We start from the raw sequence: 18,847 nt of genomic DNA, 5'->3' as shown, positions 1-18,847 counted from the left end.
GGCGAGGGGGCGCTTATAATTCCGTGGGCAACATTATACCATTCATCTAATGTGGGTCATATGTTCATCATAGCAGTTTATATCGAACACGGTAATACTACACGCTAAAACTCACCCCAGTCTCCTCGGGCCGTTGGGCGATCAGCGTGGAGTAGACAGTTTTCAATTATGGGATGTTGAAATGCCCGATCTATTTCCAGGTTGTATAATAGTATATACGTCCAAATCATGTTGTTTTTTCAAGTTATTTCCACCGATCGATGTTCACTGTGTGAAGACAGAGTCTCTCTAACATTAGCGAGTGCCCGGACCCCATATGGAGTGAGTCCTGCCGGTTCAAAGGTTGACATCCGGTTTCGATCTGCCGATCGGCCACCAGATGGCGCTCTTGAACCGCTAGAGGGTTGAGAGGAGATCAGCACTGTGTGTCAAGGCTGCGGAAGGGAAATATGATTTCGATCACAGATTTTTTAAATATTGATATCAAAGACGAGTTACGGCGTCCTCGGCAACTTGAGCATGGCGGGGAATGACGAGTTCCGGCGTTTTCGGCAGTTAAAGTGTTAATGTTTACATAATGTTTGAGTTTGATACACCCAGCGGCGGACCTAGCACATTTAGCGCCCTATGCAAGATTCACGACTGCGCCCCCCCCCCCCCCCCCCCCCCCCCCCCAAAAAAATCAAAACAACGCCGCGCTACCAACCGGTTAACCCTTTTCACTGCGACAATACACAGAAGGTTAACCCTTTCACAACCGTCGGTTGTGTGATAATAAAGGGTTAACCCTCCGTCATGTGGCAGTGAAAGGGTTAACAGTTATACAGTAAAGTACTGCACCTTTATTTTTTACAAGCAAGAACAAGAGCTAAGAATAAATGTAAAGTGCACACTAAAGAATTAAAACAAATAAACAACTTAGCTAACACACAATAATAATAACAATAACAAACAATAAAATAATGTGCAAATTTGCTTTCAAAGAAAATTAAGAAGAAAGAGACTGTGAACACCTAAAGCTGAGGCTCAGACCGACCGACCGTTTTAGATTTTTGGCTCATTTTCCCTTATGTTAGAATATTTTTGTATGTAAAAATAATGGTTGCAGATTATAGAGGAGTGCGCCAAAACTGCGCAGAGCAAAAAAAAAAAAAAAAAAAAAAAAAATTACACCCCAAAAGTTGGTAGGGCCACGGCCCTACTGGCCATACCGGTTCCGCGGTCCATGCTATATTGTCCTGCTGTTTTTAAATATAGGTGTATGCAGAGTTCCAGCTGATTACCAACCAGAACCTGCCCAACACATTCTACACTGAGCTTGACCGCCATATTCCTCGACTGATTATTCAGACAGAAGGCTTCCAAAACTGGGAACACAGCAGATGCTATGCTCACATTTTTTAAATCCATGATGAACAGGTGAATAGATTATTATACATGTCATAGGTCGAACCTCTGTAACATTGAACAGGTTCAATGATTCAAATGAGCTTTTGAATTTTACAATTAGTCCAGCATTGTGTTTGCCATTTTTCTGATTGCATTAAAGATGTGAACATGTTATTTGTGGACATATCTGATTGGACTGTATATTGGCAGGACCCAATATACAGCACAATGTTTATGAATTTTACATGTGCCAAGCGGATTGACAATTTTCAGATAATTTATATAAATTGTATTCAATGGTAATGTTTGGACTAATCTATGCACTACACCTCAGCGTGTATACCCCAAAGGACTTATCAACACTTTTGAATTCATTCAGAAGATTTTACTAGGTCTAGAAGCTAGTAAACTGTCGCCCAGGTTACAGTTAGAATTTTCTTAACCGTCTATAGCATTATTGTAATTTCATCCAAGTAAGTTATAGAGTTGAAAGAGTTTATCAGAATCTCAAAGGCAACATCCATGTCCCAAAACGTTTGTTTCTCGAGGAACAATAGGAGGCAATGGGCATAAATGCCACTCTGCTCTGACTGCTTCCATTGCTTGTAGGCAGTGGTAGAGTGTACTGTATAGTGTTCTCAGTACAGAGTACTGTGTTCTCAGTACAGAGTACTGTAGTGTTCTATAGTTATCATTCTGCAAACATAGCCTGCTCTAAATGACGGATGGTGCCTCTGACATTCTGACTAACTCGTTCAATGAAAACACCATCTTGTTCCATGATATAGAACATCATGGAGCAAGTACAGCTGCATTTCCATACCTATATGTAGGTATGTTACTATTAACAGTATTGCCAGCTGTATAGCGTGTAATGTGGATTGGTATTTTGGTTCCACATTGGCAGGACCCAATATACAGCACAAAGTACAAAGTACATACACTGTGTTATCCCAATGGTCACAATAGTTGCCGTCAACATGTTTGCTCATTCTATGACCACACTATACAAATTTGAGTAATTCAGCCAGGATGTAAACAGCTCTGTTCATGTGCACTGCACATACTTGAGACCCTTTATTATTTCAATATTTGCTGGAAATACATTGATAGATCATTCAGTAACATTTTCAGAGCCTTTTAACAAACATTATTACACTATTGTGACCAGTGGGATTAAATGTGTAATATACTGTACATTACATTTTATGTACATGTTATAACATGCATGTATTTATTTTCTATATATATTTTCTATATATATTTTTTCAATTTTAACATTGCCATAATGTTGGAGAGGGCAACACAATGTTTTTGTATAAGTTAAATAGATGTATACTCTGAATAGAAATAAATAATAGTTTGAAGTTGATATAATGTGCTTGTGTAGTTATTTTTCTGTTAACTTATTCACATGGATTTTAAAACTGAACCTTAAGATATAGTAACTGCAAATATTTGAGTTGATTAACTTAAAAGAAATGAGGCATAAGAATAACTCAATTTCTTTGAGTTCTGTTAACTTAATCACATGGATTTAAGGTTGAACCTTAAGTCACAGTAACTGAACATATTTGAGTTGCCCCCACTTGAGAACCTTAAGTCACAGTAACTGAACATATTTGAATTGCCTTAACTGAGAACTGTAAGTCACAGTAACTGAATATATTTGAGTTGCCTCTACTTGAGAACCTTAAGTCACAGTAACTGAACCAGTGGCGGCTGGTCCATAGTGGGTGCTAGACCGCCACCCCCCCTGGTTAAAAGAAGAAGAAGAAAGGAAAGTATTCACGCCCCCCGGCCCCTAGCGGCCTAGCCCCCTCCAACCCCTTTTCATGGGCGCTCGATCTCAGCTCCACGGTCTGTGCGCAACTCACAGGGCAAATACATACGTACGTGTAAATAAATACGTACGTACAACATAACACAATCAAATACGATATCCGAGGGCGCTTGGTCTAGTGCCCGAAGTAGTCACTCTATTGGCTGAGAGTGGCACGTGACAACGCCTCGAGGAAATACGCTCTGCTAGTAGTTGTCTGGTTGTCTGCTAGTAGTTAGCTGGTTAGATACTGTACATTCAGACAGTGTTGGATCTAACTAAATAGATTTATATGGACACTTTTATGGAAAGTTCAAGCCCTGGACCACAAAGCTTCTCGAAGGATTAAGGCTATACTCGGTCAACAACAACAACAACAACAACAAGCAGCTATAATGGCTAGCTGGATGCAGTCTGGACAGTGGACATCGACAACAGTCTGGACAATGGACATATACTGTACACTTTATCAAGCCCTGCTGGACCGCGTTTGAACTAAACAAGTGAATCGCGGTCGCAATATCTCTCTCTCTCTCTCTCTCTCTCTCTCTCTCGCTCTCCCTGTTAGAGCGATGCTGTGTTGTTGTTAAACTAACTAATTAATTTCGCCGCGGGGGGGGGGGGGGGGGGGGGGGCATAATCACCCGGACAATGAATGGTAACTTGTTTAAAATGACAAGATATACATATGTGATTATTATTTGATGGATCAGAGAGAGAGATAGAGCTAGAGAGAGAGAGAGAGAGAGAGAGAGAGAGAGGACTCACGGACCAGTTAAGGAGGAGAGAGAGAGAGAGAGAGAGAGAGAGAGAGAGAGAGAGAGAGCTGTGCGTGTTTGTGTAGGGCTATTGGAAAGGTGGTTGCATTTGACTGACTGTGATCATATATTGATTGATGGCAATGGTGATAATATTCGCCAATGCGTGCCTTGTACATGTTTGCAAAATGTTTGGTATAGCGCCCCTCCTGGAGAAGAATTCACCAGCCGCCACTGAACTGAACATATTTGAATTGCCTTAACTGAGAACTGTAAGTCACAGTAACTGAACATATTTGAGTTGACTCCACTTGGGAACCTTAAGTCACAGTAACTGACCATATTTGAGTTGACTCCACTTGGGAACCTTAAGTCACAGTAACTGACCATATTTGAATTGCCTTAACTGAGAACTGTAAGTCACAGTAACTGAACATATTTGAGTTGACTCCACTTGGGAACCCTAAGTCACAGTAACTGACCATATTTGAATTGCCTTAACTGAGAACTGTAAGTCACAGTAACTGACCATATTTGATTTGACATAACTGAGAACCTTAAGTCACAGTAACTGACCATATTTGAGTTGCCTTAACTGAGAATTGTAAGTCTTAGCCAACTGAAAACATTTGAGTTTATCAACTTAAAAAATTTGAGGCAGAGGGTTGCCTCAATTTTTTTAAGTTCTGGAAACTTATTGGGTTTTACAGTGCACACACAGTGGGAAATAATTACTCAACAAACTCAATCAAATGAATATGTACCCAAGCTATGCATGAATGGAATTCACTCCCTAGGAAACAGTCAAATACTATTTAATTTTTTATAAAACAGTATCTTTTGACAAGGGACATTTGAATTGGGACAACATGCATTGCAACAACATCATTATGTATCAACATCAATTTAGTTAGCTGTTAAATTAGGCGTGTATGAACAAATGTGTGGGCATTATAGTTGTGTACAGTTATATTTCGTATGGCTTATCGCGTCCCGATCAAGCCTATTGAGATACCCCTTATCTCCTTGTACCTACTGTACACCACCACGAACACAACTTATACACCCACACCTGACCGGGTCCCGCCTCTATTGAGGCGTAGCCTATAAGACCATGATCCTGGTCACCAAACACCCTTCCTCTATTTTCGTTCCATCATATTGGATGCAATGCACCTTATGTAACTAGTAGTATGAAAAAGATTGGAGGAATTGTGTAATGTTGAAAGCTTACCAGAGGTTGCGTGCCCCTGGCATCTTCAAGGCATGTTTCAGCGACACGACGGGCCTATGTTGATGTTCCTCATCTGTCGGCAGCCAGATCAAGGTGCAGCGTACAAGGTTGGCTATCGAGCCGGGTTGTACAACGGTGAGCCTGTGTCATTAGGCACGAGTATTAGTGTTAGTAATGCTGGGTTGTTGTTACACAACCATGTTGTGTGTCGGCGCCAGGGGGGGATGGTTTGGTGAACGTTCACTGCGGTGAACGTGTTCCAAACGGTCCTGCAAGCGTGCTGTTAAACAACTAATGCTAGCTACATGCTGTTACATTCAAGCCTAAAATATGGCTCGTGAAGGCCTTGAATGCAACGTGGTGGACACAGGACACTGGACAAGAGTTATCAAAAATAACTATTTATTTACAACTAACTAAATGGACAAAAAGAGTGGGAGCTGGGTGTTCCAGACTCCAAAGTTCAATAACAAAACTAATAGGCAAAAAGGAAAAACAAGCCGAATGTACAACAGGCAGTGAGAGCAGGTGAGACGCTGGAGAGCTGAGACATCTCTTGTGAAGTGGGGAGACTTGACTGCTGCCTGCACTCTGCATTTGTAGGGCGTGGTGCCTCATCACCACACCTGTGATCAATTAAAAAGCGGCCATTTTAAGCAAAAACAGGAAGAAACAGTGTGTCAATCAAACCACCAATTAGTGACAGCACACTTAACCACAATGTGAATATGCACCACAGACAGTAAGTATCCCTCCACCATGTGAAAGTAATACGTAACACCCCCACACGAAGATTTATGTTCAACCTTACCAAAAGAAATGCAACCACACACTCCAACATGTGCAGCGCCTGTACTGTGTTGAGTGTGAGCCCCGGTCAAGAGTCACACTCAACTGTACATATAAAATCAATTAACCGTAACCCACAGCCCATGAGTCACTACCACAGCCGGGATAACGCGTCAGCCAGCACATTATCCTTACCCTTAACCTGTTCCACCCCACGGGGATGGTACCGACCCCTTTTGACATTATTATCATATATTAATATTTTTATGAGTGATGCAATAAATTAACGTTTTTAAAATCAAACGTTTTCAAGTATTATTATCACTACTATGTCACAAATACATGTAGAATGTAAAACGTTAGGTTGGCAATAGTTTAGCAATAGGTTAAAAGTGCATTTATATCATTTTAAGTTTTTATTTTCCACTCGTATTTTGACCCGGAAGCGGAAATGGAAATATTGAACCATGGGAATTGGAATCTTTTTGCGGCCATCTTGAAGGGGAGATCGCTGGCTATCGTTCAGTGTCAGAATTTCTCCGTTCTGCACTTCCTGTGGTCCAATATGGTGTTTCAAAGTTCAGCGTTCTGAATGAATCATATCAATAATTGTTATGATTCACGATAATAAGCTACAAAAGGTAACGTTTTTGACAAATATTGATACGCAGTCAGTTTCTCCACACTATTAGAATCATGTAGGAATAATTAGATCTGAAATTAGTTACAAAATGATTACACTGTGGGAGAAATAAAAAAGTACAGTCGATTACATTAAATATCAGTATATGTTATTATGCACGCCTGGTGATACTATATCCAAATTGAACTCGGCCATTTGAAAGATACTATATGTATATATATATAAATGTGCGAATTGGCTATAATAAGGTAATGTATAAGCATATATTCTATATTCTATAATAATATTTCAAATTGCATTGGTCCGGATGGGAGAATTCAGTACTGTATATACAAAACCTTCAATTTGATCATCTTCCCTTTATTAATTTCCTTAGATCTTTTGTACACATGATCTCAAGAGGGTACTGAATGAGCTCTGTGGCAGTTTTTTAAGTTTGGTCATTATTATCATGGTTTTATTCACTGTCAAAGATGAAAAGAAAAATCATAATTCATATTTTCCTTTGTTTCATCAGAATTTAAGCAAGCCTAGTAATAGACACAATATTTCTGACACTGAGAATACATTCATTGAGGTCCATAGATGTTCCTAGATACCAAGAATATGCAAATAGCCCTTGTAGAAGTGGAGCAATATTCCATTTACCTAGGTATACATTTTATGCAGATTTTCACCTGGGGTGGAACAGGAAAATCTCAATATAAAAGCCTGCAGGAACAAACTCCAGCGCATTAAACGTTGGTTCTTGTTCCGCATGTTGTTAATGAAGACCAACGGATTGTGATCCGTGTACACTTTAAGAGGCATGTTAGACGACCCAATGTACACCTCGAAGTGAGAGAGAGCCCAAATCATGGCCAATGACTCCTTCTCAATCGTCGAGTACACCAGTTGGTGCCGATAAAATTTCTTCGAGAAGTACGAGATGGGGTGTTCAATACCCATGTCATCCTCCTGAAGCAACACAGCCCCCGCACCGAGATCACTGGCGTCGACCGCCAACATAAACGGCTTCGAAAACACGGGCGCAGCCAAAACTGGGGCATTGATCAATAAGGACTTCACCTGGCCAAAAGCAAAGGCGCACCTGGCATCCCACTCGAAGGGAACCTTCGGGCTCAACAGGTCTGTCAGAGGTGCGGCAACCGCCGAAAAGTTCCTACAGAATCCCCTGTAGTACCCGGCCATACCTAAGAAGCAACGGAGGTCACGCCGAGTAGCCGGCTGCTTAAAAGCCACAATAGCTTCCACCTTCGAGCCCACAGGCCGAACCTGACCCCGCCCCACTATCTTCCCCAGATAAGTCACCGTAGCCCTCCCAAACTCGCACTTAGCCAGGTCCACCGTGAGGTTCGTAAGCTTAAGCCTGCTGAACACCAGCCTTAAACTACCCATATGCCGTACCCACGAATCCGAATAGACGACCAGGTCATCCAGGTAAGCCTCACAGTCAACAACCCCAGCCAAAACCTTATTGACCAGCCTCTGAAAGGTCGCAGGGGCATTCCTCATACCAAACGGCATGACCTTATACTGGAGGAACCTCTCAGGCGTCACAAAAGCAGAGATGAGCTTTGCCCTCTCAGTAAGAGGCACCTGCCAATAGCTTTTCAAAGGGTCCAATTTGGTAACAAAGGTAGCGCCACCCACCCGATCAACACAATCCTCCATCCTCGGCAAAGGAAAACAGTCTGGCTTGGTTACATTGTTAACTTTCCTGAAGTCTGTGCAAAAACGATCTGTACCATCAGACTTATCCACCAGTAGACACGGAGAGCTCCACGAACTACTGCTGTCCTCAGCGATGCCATTCGAAAGCACATACTCCACCTCTTTACGCAACCGATCACGCTTTGCAGGGTTAACCCGATAAAAATGCTGTTTAATAGGCTCTGCATCACCGACATCGATATCGTGCTGCAACACAGTCGTGCGTGAAGGGACATCCTCAAATATGTCACAACACTCCCTAATCAAACAAATTATATCACCCCTCTGATCCGCAGGCAAGTGAACCAGATGTGCATCCAGGTCACCCAGCAGCACAGAGTTCTCCAAGCGCCCTCCCACCACTTCCTTAGACGGGACGATGACATCATCCTCCCGCTCCAACCCATCCCCTGAAAGACAGGAAAAACCGTCACCAACAGTCTGCACAACTGCACAGGTCGAGACTGACCCGGCAGAGACAGGTTCAAAATTGGAACAAGGGAGAGAGACAACATCCCCCCCAGTGGGGCCGGCCACTCTGAGCTCTGAAGGCCCCCTGGCATGACATGGCTTAATCATGTTCACATGGCACAACCTGGTCTTCCTACCACGATCTGGCGTACTGATTACATAATCCAGGTCACCGACTTTCCTCAGTACTGTGTAGGGACCACTAAACTTTCCATGCAGACTCGGGCCCGGTACTGGCAATAGAATGAACACCTTCTCTCCTGGAGTAAACACTCTATCCCGTGCTCTACGGTCGTACCACACCTTCATTCTACCTTGAGTCTCCTCTAGATTAGACCGGGCTGTTTCACATGCCCGGTGCAACCGCTCCCTGACACCGCAGATATAATCCAGTAAGTTTCTTGGCTCACTAGCACCCAGCCACCCCTCCCGCAGGAGCTTGAGCGGCCCCCGTACAGTGTGTGCAAAGACTAACTCCGCAGGGCTAAAACCAGTGGACTCCTGTACTACCCCTCTCGCTGCAAACAACAATAAATGGACCCCTCTATCCCACTCCTGTCCCGTCTCCTCACAGAAACACCTCAACATAGTCTTAAGAGTGGAGTGGAATCTCTCCAAGGCCCCTTGTGACTCAGCATGGTAAGCAGAAGACAGACTGTGTGTGATATTCCAATGGTTGCACCACTGCTTAAAAACAGTCGAAGTGAAATTGGTACCTTGGTCAGTCTGTATGACCCTGGGCAAACCAAACAACCAAAAAAAATTTGAAAGAACCTCAGTCACCGTTTCGGCCTTTGTGTTCCTAACCGGTATCGCCTCTGGGAAACGTGTGTTAGTACACATAATGGTGACCAGCCCCGTGGTACCTTTCTTAGCCCTCGGGAACGGACCTACACAGTCGACTATGACCCTCTCGAAAGGTTCTCCTACCGCTGGTAACGGATGGAGTGGAGCCGGCGGTATCACCTGATTCGGTTTCCCCACCACCTGGCACACAGAACAAGACTGGCAGTGACTCTTCACATCCCCTTTCAATCCCGGCCAAAAGAAATCCCGCAAAACCCTGTCATGGGTCTTGCGGATACCCAAGTGACCCGACATGTCATGTGCAAGAACCAAAATATCTTGACGGTATTTCCTAGGGACTACTACCTGCTCAATCACACCCCACTCGTCATCCGCCGATGTGTATGACCTAGGACTCCATTTACGCAACAACAAATCATCACGCATCAAAAAACATTGTTTCAGGTCAACGCTTTCTTCCACAGACACAGATTTGTTAATAAGAGGCTGCAAACTGGAATCCTCCTGTTGACATGAGATAAGAACCTTGCGCTCCGAAGGATACCCAACAGGGAAGCTAAGAACGCCCGTGTTCCCTGGCACCGTCGCAGAGTCCACCTCCTCCTTCCCCGGTATCGCCAGCTCAGGCAAAGCACAATTCTCACTCACAGAAGAATACACAGCATCACTATGCGGATCCTCCCTGGATACCTCCTGCCCCTCATTAAGAATGGTGTCGCACAGGTTAACATCACTATCAACATTCTCCTCATCCAACTCTCTCATAGCCATAGCTCGAGTTACCGCACAGGTTGTAAAAACCCCGGGATACTGCCTCGCCAGATCATCGCCTGCCACTTGTGTATCTGGCACACATGTCACCTCGGGCCTCACAAGCACCTTCCCTCCAGCCAGGTCATTACCAAGGAGCAGCGTTACCCCTTCCATAGGGATCTTGTCAGCCGCCACCCCGATAGTCACCGGGCCTGACACAAGGGCACATTCAAGAAACAAATTATGCAGAGGGACACTCATTGTGTGCATTCCAAAAGCCTTAACTACAATCCCAGCATCCAACTCAGAGCTGCTCGTAAAGGGCAGGACACCACTCCGGATAAAAGATTGTGACGCACCAGTATCACGGAGAATAGACACAGGCACCTTAGGACCTCCCTCTGTCAGAGAAACAAACCCCTTACTCTTGAAGGGCATGTAAAGGTCATGAACCACTGCATCAGAGACCCCTAGTGGAGACAGAGCAACAGGTCTCACTATTAACAACACTGGTTTGGGCGGCCTAACATTTGGGCGCTTCTCGGAGTGCAAACGATAACAGTTATCCACAATGTGTCCCAGTTGCCCACAACCATGGCATGTCCGATTATCCTTACTTACCCCTGGCCCACTAAACCTCACACCACCCCCAGCGCTGGAGACCACAGGCCTGTTAGGAGTCCATTTCGGCCTCCCCACATCATGCCCAGGATGGCTCCGTCTCTCAAAAGACGTCCTGTGGGTCAAAACATACTCATCAGCCAGGACCGCTGCTGCTGAACAGGTCCTGACTTTCCTCTCATTTAAGTACATGGCAATATCCTCAGAAACGCCATATACCTTGAACTACTCTAATAAGATTAGGTCCCTAATCTCCTCCACTGTGGTGACCTTTTCCGCTGCACACCACCGGTCAAAAAGCAACCGCTTTTCCCTCACAAACTCCACAAAAGACTGAGAGACTTGCTTCCTTAAATTGCGAAATTTCTGGCGGTAAGCCTCAGGGACCAATTCATAGGCTTTAAGGATAGCCTGTTTCACCAAAGCATAATCCTTATTATCAGGATACATCGACGCATACACGATCTGTGCCTTACCGCGCAAAGCACTCTGCATGAGGATAGTCCATTTATCTGCTGGCCAGCCGCAACTGCCAGCTATGTCCTCAAATAATAAAAAAAAACTATCGACGTCCCTTTCCAAAAAAAACGGAACCATGCTTTTCTGCGTAGCCATATCAAAACCCGGCTCCCGATGCACATGTATAGCACCAGCACCATAGACGCCTGCGCAATAGAGCAGACGATGCACGTGCTCCAGGACTATTGAATTTGGGGGAGCAAGGATATGATCTTGCTCCACCACTTTTTGATCATATGAAAAATATGATATACCCCCCCCCCAATATATAAATCTAAGCATAACTACGTAATTTCAATCAAATTAATAATACGCAATGACACTTAATAACACGTTTTTAAGTTTCCAAAGATTGCGACCCCCCCCCCTGCTCCCCCATATGGTTTGATCCAGTGCCTCTCCCACCCCCAGCAGAGCAGACGGCGCACGGCGCTGGCTGCAGGTAGGCTGAGTGTAAATAAAGGCCACAGAAGTGTGTCATTTGGTGGCAGGCAGGATTTTCCAGTAAGTTGTTTATGATTGTTAAGATTATTTATGTTAGACATGTCTTCTATTGAGTGGTAGAAGTTCTACCACGCAATACAATAAAAGTGTTTCACGTCCCGAAATGCCATCTGGTCATACCAAACAATAATAATAATAATAATAATAACAAAGTTTCCCTCTGGTTGGCGTTAGCTTTAGTGCTAGCCGCTAGGTAACGTTGTCATATATCTAGATATGTGGTGTCGTCAGCTGGATAACGTTGACTTCGTTTGCAAATTTTAACGTTCGAAGCAGGGCCGGATTAACGACGGCCGCGGCCCGTGGGCCTTTAGTGATGAGGGCCCCCCAAATTTTTTTACTTTTTTTTTTTAATTTTTTTTATAATAATAATAATGCAATAAGGGGACCCTGATGTAAACAAAACAAAAGTCTTTCTCTGGTCTGCATCCCCTTAACAATTGTGTGTATTGAGCCGTACTATATTGTACCCATTCTGCAATATGTTAATAACATTTTTAATCAATCAATAACAGATTGCAGAATGGGTACAGTACAGTACAGCTCAATACACACAATTGTTAAGGGGATGCAGACCAGAGAAAGACTTTCGTCTTGTTTACATCAGGGTTCCCCATTTTCAATTCATAATGAATTGTAAGTAAGGGTGCAATAGAAATGTTTCATAATGATGTTCAGTGTATTCATAAGTGTATTGCTCTCCTTAATGTAGAATGATATGGTGACTGTGCAGACTCAGGGAGGAGGCAGAGAAGGAGAGAAAGAGACCCAAGAGTTACAGGTAATGGAAATATCAGACAGCTTAAAGTGTAGGATAACATAACAAATTAAGACACAAAATAGGCTATATTTACAGCAGACCCTGTTATTGTTCCTTGTTGGTATTTTTTCTCTCTTTCTTATTAAAAACTTGGCCTATTTGAAAGGAGATTGATTTAATAAAAATAAAAGAGCGAAAAATCAATATACAGTATATATACAGTATATATATATATATATATATATATTAATATATTATTATTATTATAGTAATTGGCTATCATACTGCAATATAAACTGAGTTTTATAGTGAAAAGAGCAGCTTTATTGGTCAAGATTGAAGGCTCTATATTGCAGGAAATTGCATGTACAGGTTCATTAAATGAAAAAAACAAACCACCCCGTGCCTGTCAAAAAAAAAAAAAAAGAAAAAAATTATAATAATAATAAAAAAAAAAAAAAAATTATGCACCCCCACTTTCAACTATAACTAGGCGGCCATGACCAGCACCACCCGCATTACGCATCGCCATCTCCCGGTCATATGCTGCCTGGGCGCGTACCTCCTGTGCCACCTCAATAGCTTCCTGGGCCTGGGCAGCAGCTGCTCTTCTCACCCCAGCAGCCTCCTCAATAGCTTCCTGGGCCTCACGTTCAGCTGCTCTGCCCTCACGCTCTGCCCTGGCTGCTGTAGCTGCTGTAGCTGCTCTCCTTATCTCACTAGCTTCAAGGTCCTCACGGTCTGCCTTGTTAACAGCTGCAAGCTCACGCGCTGTCCTAAGCTCCACATCTCGCCCACGCGGTAGCTCAAAGCATTCTCCCTCCTCCTCCAGAGTTCTACCTGCAGCCACACCAAAAACCTTCAGTGTACTCAGTTCCTCAATTAATTGACCTAACAAGTTCTCTTTTTTCTGGCCTGCATCGAGGTCTATTGAAACCTTGTTGCTACCTGTAGTAACTCATCCTTTGAATTTTTTTTTACCTTAGCCAGTGTTGGCTCTGCAACAAAGTCATCAATGTCCAATGTCATTTTCTATTATCCTCAGTAAACGACAACAAATGAATACAACAATATTAATTACTAATTAATTAATTAATTAATTAATCAACCAATTAATTAATTACCAATACTACAATTAATCCACAACAAGGGATATAGTTCAATATCCAAAACACAAGCAACTCACCCACTGTTCCTACGACCTGGGGTTCAAACTCCAATTTCCCTGTATCCACAAAAAGGTGTAGCACGTAATTAAATGACAGCGATTTAAGATACACGGCATAACACAGCACGCAATTAAACTCACAAGCAGTAGTTCAAAACACACGGCATTTTATGTTAGCACGCAAAACAAATCACACTGTATTTAAGACACACGGCATAACACATACTGGATCAAAAGGTCAAGCTCAATAATGCATACAGATCCTATACTAGAGAATCACTACTAACCACACACAGATCCTATACCAGATAATTACAGCAGACACTGCTACTGGACACTAGCTACAGGCCTCTGCTGAGATGAACCACCCACAAGACTAACCCTGTGGTAGACATTTATCCCAAAATACTGGAACAAACGCCCTTCAGTAACAAACCAAGTGAGGCAAAACCCCTTATGTTACACTCGACAAACAAATTCAACAAACAAATTCAAATAATTCAAACAGGTGCTCCATACAATCTGATTTGACTCACAAATAGCTTCTAAAACCTATACTGCAGTCAAAAGAAGGACTGCTAGGCCCACCACATGTCTAATCTAACAAAAACTCTTACATCAGGTCCTAACACACTAATTACATTCTCCGGCCCCCTAACCCACCTATACTGAAAGCTAATGCACTGTAGACCTAGCTTTCTTCAACCACACCTGCTACCAGCCAAAGATCATATACCAATCCCTTCAATGACCGCCCCAGGAGTACGTGGTACACAGGAGGCTAACAACAGCCAGAAAACAATGAAATTACCTACCTGTGGTGTCCACTAAACTAAATATTTTAAAGCATACCAGTAGTCAAATCAAATTATAAATTAAGAGCATACTTACCTGTTTGAAGACCGGCTAGAGCCCCCATGTTACATTCAAGCCTAAAATATGGCTTGTGAAGGCCTTGAATGCAACATGGTGGACACAGGACACTGGACAAGAGTTATCAAAAATAACTATTTATTTACAACTAACTAAATGGACAAAAATAGTGGGAGCTGGGTGTTCCAGACTCCAAAGTTCAATAACAAAACTAATAGGCAAAAAGGAAAAACAAGCCGAATGTACAACAGGCAGTGAGAGCAGGTGAGACGCTGGAGAGCTGAGACATCTCTTGTGAAGTGGGGAGACTTGACTGCTGCCTGCACTCTGCATTTGTAGGGCGTGGTGCCTCATCACCACACCTGTGATCAATTAAAAAGCGGCCATTTTAAACACAAGCAAAAACAGGAAGAAACAGTGTGTCAATCAAACCACCAATTAGTGACAGCACACTTAACCACAATGTGAATATGCACCACAGACAGTAAGTATCCCTCCACCATGTGAAAGTAATACGTAACACATGCTAATACTAATGCTACATGCTGAACTCTACTGCTACGCTGTTCTAATGTCTCCGCCGTGAGATGTTGTCACTTCTCCCTCCTCTTGCCCGGTTCATCAATGAAGGTCAGTCGGTAGCTGATGTGGGGGTTTTGCTGAGTCCTATTTACCTTTTTACGGGTAAATGGGTTGACAACAGGGTAGGTCGTGGCTAGGTAGCCGAGCCAGGTACGTTACCTTTGTGTTCCGGCGGGGTCTGTTGAACGGTGTCCCCATCTGGGAGCCGATGCGTGAGCTCGGCGGTGTAGCAGTAGAGCTATACTACTGCAGGATGGGACTTAATGGCGGGTTAGGGCTCAGCTGGCTAGTTCCTATCCACATTGGCGTCGGGTAGTGGGGCTATGGGTCCAGCCGACATTGTAAACATGTTGCGTGTTGTGCGCAGGCGGTTGTTGATCTGGGTTCCACATCGCCTCACGCTAGGCTGTAGTAGTGTAGGGGCTACTGTTTTGTTCTGTCACTCTGCTATGAGAAGGTCTGTCTATGCTACAGCTTTCTCTCCTCTCAACCATGCATGCTGACGGTCAATCGGTGTCTATTGGGGGAGTATGCGGAGGGGGGGGCTTTGTTTACCTTTTTTGGTAAATGGGCTAAGCTAGGGCTGGTGTGCTGTTGTGAATATTTTGAATGAAGGCGGGACTAGTTCGCTCTGGTCCGCCTCCCCTTAACGTTGTGTATATGGGTTTGCTCATTCTACAGTATTTTGTGGTTTAGTTCTTTTATTCATTTAACCCTTTCATGGTGCACACCACAGTGGAGGTTGCTGTTTGCAACCACCAATGGTGCTCCGTGTTAACATCAGTCCTTTGCTTTTGAAATATTGAAACAGTGCCCCGCCCGGCCGACGCCATGGGTGGGTCGGCCTGGCGAGTGGCTGGTGGGCTGCTAAAGCCTGTACCGCCACGGTATGGAATTGGCAGCGATTAGAACTGTGTTCGAATTGCTGTTTTTTCTATTAAAAAAATTGTGTCTGGTGGCGGGGCCTTGAGGGCCAGCCGACGTCGACACATCGCGCAAGGTTGTTGACGTTATTAGCTTTGACCCAGCCGCAAGCTATAACCGCTCAGGGTTCCCCTCTCCGCAGGGGATTTTGGTCTTCTGCTGGAGCGCAGGCGGTATTGTCCTAGGCCCCACACCGCCTCACACCGCGCAGCCAGAAGAAGAGAGAGCATGGCCTCGTCAGCGGCGATGACGAGGCCCTCGACAGGGGGCCATGTTTTCCCCCGCCGGAGGTATCCTGGGCGTTGAATCGATAGGTGTCCACAAGGCCGACAGCCTTGGTGGCTGAGGGATCGGCCATGTTGGATGGGTTCGGCTTGAACAACAAGCCGTCACCGTCCTGCCGCGAGCAGCCCGCTCTCCGATCACTCCCTTCCCCAACACCAGCGGAAAAAGTGGGCTCTGATTGTTTCCTTTGGCTGCGGGCCGCATGCCTTCGTTGAAGCGCGGGCGGCCCGACTTTTCGCTTCTCATGGGGACAGGGGCTGACACCCAGTTGATGGCTGAGCCTGGGTCTGTCCGTGAGAATGTTGTGCTGTCAAGCGGTTCCCACACCATAAGCTGTGTTGGTTGAGCCTGGTGTTACGTCTGTCAACTATAAGTGTTGTCAGCAGGGGGGCTCGAAACTTTTTGAGGCACACAGTGCGGGCTTCCCCGGCCTCGCCTTCGCCAGGCCAGGTATCATGTTGGTGCCTCCCACTCCTGAAAGATTGGAGTGGTCTCGCAGGCACGCGTGATTTGGGTGGTAGTAATATCACTGCAGGGCTACGGTGTGTAGGAACCAGTGTTGTGCTAGTTACTGAAAAATATTAACTCAGTTACTTTACTAGTTACTTCATTTCAAAGTAACTTCGTTACTGTACTAGTTACTTACACCCAAAAGTAATGAGTTACTGTGAAAAGTAACTATTTAGTTATTTAAAAAAAAATAAAAATAAAAATTGCTCAAGTCCCATGCCCCATATACTCAAAATCGGTTGATCAAATTGACAGTTTCCATTCACATCACCGAACTCTGCTAAGCAATGTGGTCTAGAGCGTTTCATTATATATTCCCTCCCCGCTGTATGTATATTTCTCTCCCACCCACCCACCCCCTCCTAATGTACAGTCCCCTCCCCATCATATGTATATACTCTGTCAGGATCTAGGGGTAACAGTACTGTATATTTGAATACCGCTTATGTCACAAATGTATCAGTACTAAATACCTATATGTCCCTATGCCATAAATGTCATGTATGTTGTGTATGTCATAAATGTCTATATGAATTGAAAATGGGGGACCCTGATGGAAACAAGACAAACGTCTTTCTCAGGTCTGCATCCCCTTAACAATTGTATGTATTGAGCCGTACTGTATTGTACCCATTCTGCAATCTGTTAAATAAAGTTTTCATTCATTCATCCATTCATTAATTCATTCATAACCATCTTGAAGCGTTGTTTAAGATATCAATCATTGCAACGTTAGAATAGTTAGGATATCAATTGTGCATGAAAGGACTATATTTATATTGTTTGATTAGTATTATGAGATTCCCTGGCAGATTTCGTACAGTCAAAATCCGTTGATCTTGAGTTTCAGTGAACACATTGCACTCACCGTCACCAGTCTGCGGTGGTCGAGATGTAACGTTAGTCCAGTTGATTCCAGCAGCCCTTCAAACATGTTCTTTATCTCGTTTCCATGTTGTATATTAATTATCTCTCCAAGTAGTTGCTAAATGGTTTGTTAGTTTGTTATTATTACTGCGTTCTTATTATGTAGATTCATAGCGAGCGTCCTCTTGTTGTTTACTGTAGAGAGCGTCTATTTCTTTCAGAACGTCAGTGGCCAATCAGAAGTGCGAAAACCAGAATGAGGCTACGGAAAGAAATAATAATAATAATAATAATACTTTGTTTTATATAGCGCCTTTCAGTCTACAGTAAACAAAACAAACGCAGGCGAAATAAGGACGCTCGCTATGAATCTACATAAAAAGAACGCAGTAACGAACTAACAAACCATTCAGTAACGTAAGTAGCGTTACTGAATTTCAAAAGTAATGCGTTAGAGTACTAGTTGCGGCAAAAAGTAACTTCGTTTCTGTAACGCGTTACTTTGTACCAACACTGGTAGGAACCCATGGGGTCCTTACACCTTGCATGTCCGGCTGCAGAACAACTCCTCAGCATGTTCTGGAGGGGTGTTCAGTGGGGGGGCTTTTTTCACCTAGAAAGCCCCCCGTATCAAACCGGCCCTTTCTGTCGGGGTCCCCCCTTGGGTGCGATTGCCTCATGGGTGGTGTCAGGGTCAGATGTCCCGACACGGAACGCTCTGCTCGCACGGTTCCAGGGTTGGCTACGCACAGCGGGTGGGACCGAGCCAACTATCTACAGTTCCTGGCGGACCTGCGCCACATGGCGGCGGGTGCGTTGGGAGTGTCATCACATATGACTACGGCAGTACCATAT

The sequence above is a fragment of the Notolepis coatsorum genome (genome assembly GCF_963971535.1).
Source record: "Notolepis coatsorum genome assembly, chromosome: 5".
Classification (NCBI taxonomy): Eukaryota; Metazoa; Chordata; class Actinopteri; order Aulopiformes; family Paralepididae; genus Notolepis; species Notolepis coatsorum.
This window is presented reverse-complemented; position numbering follows the sequence as displayed.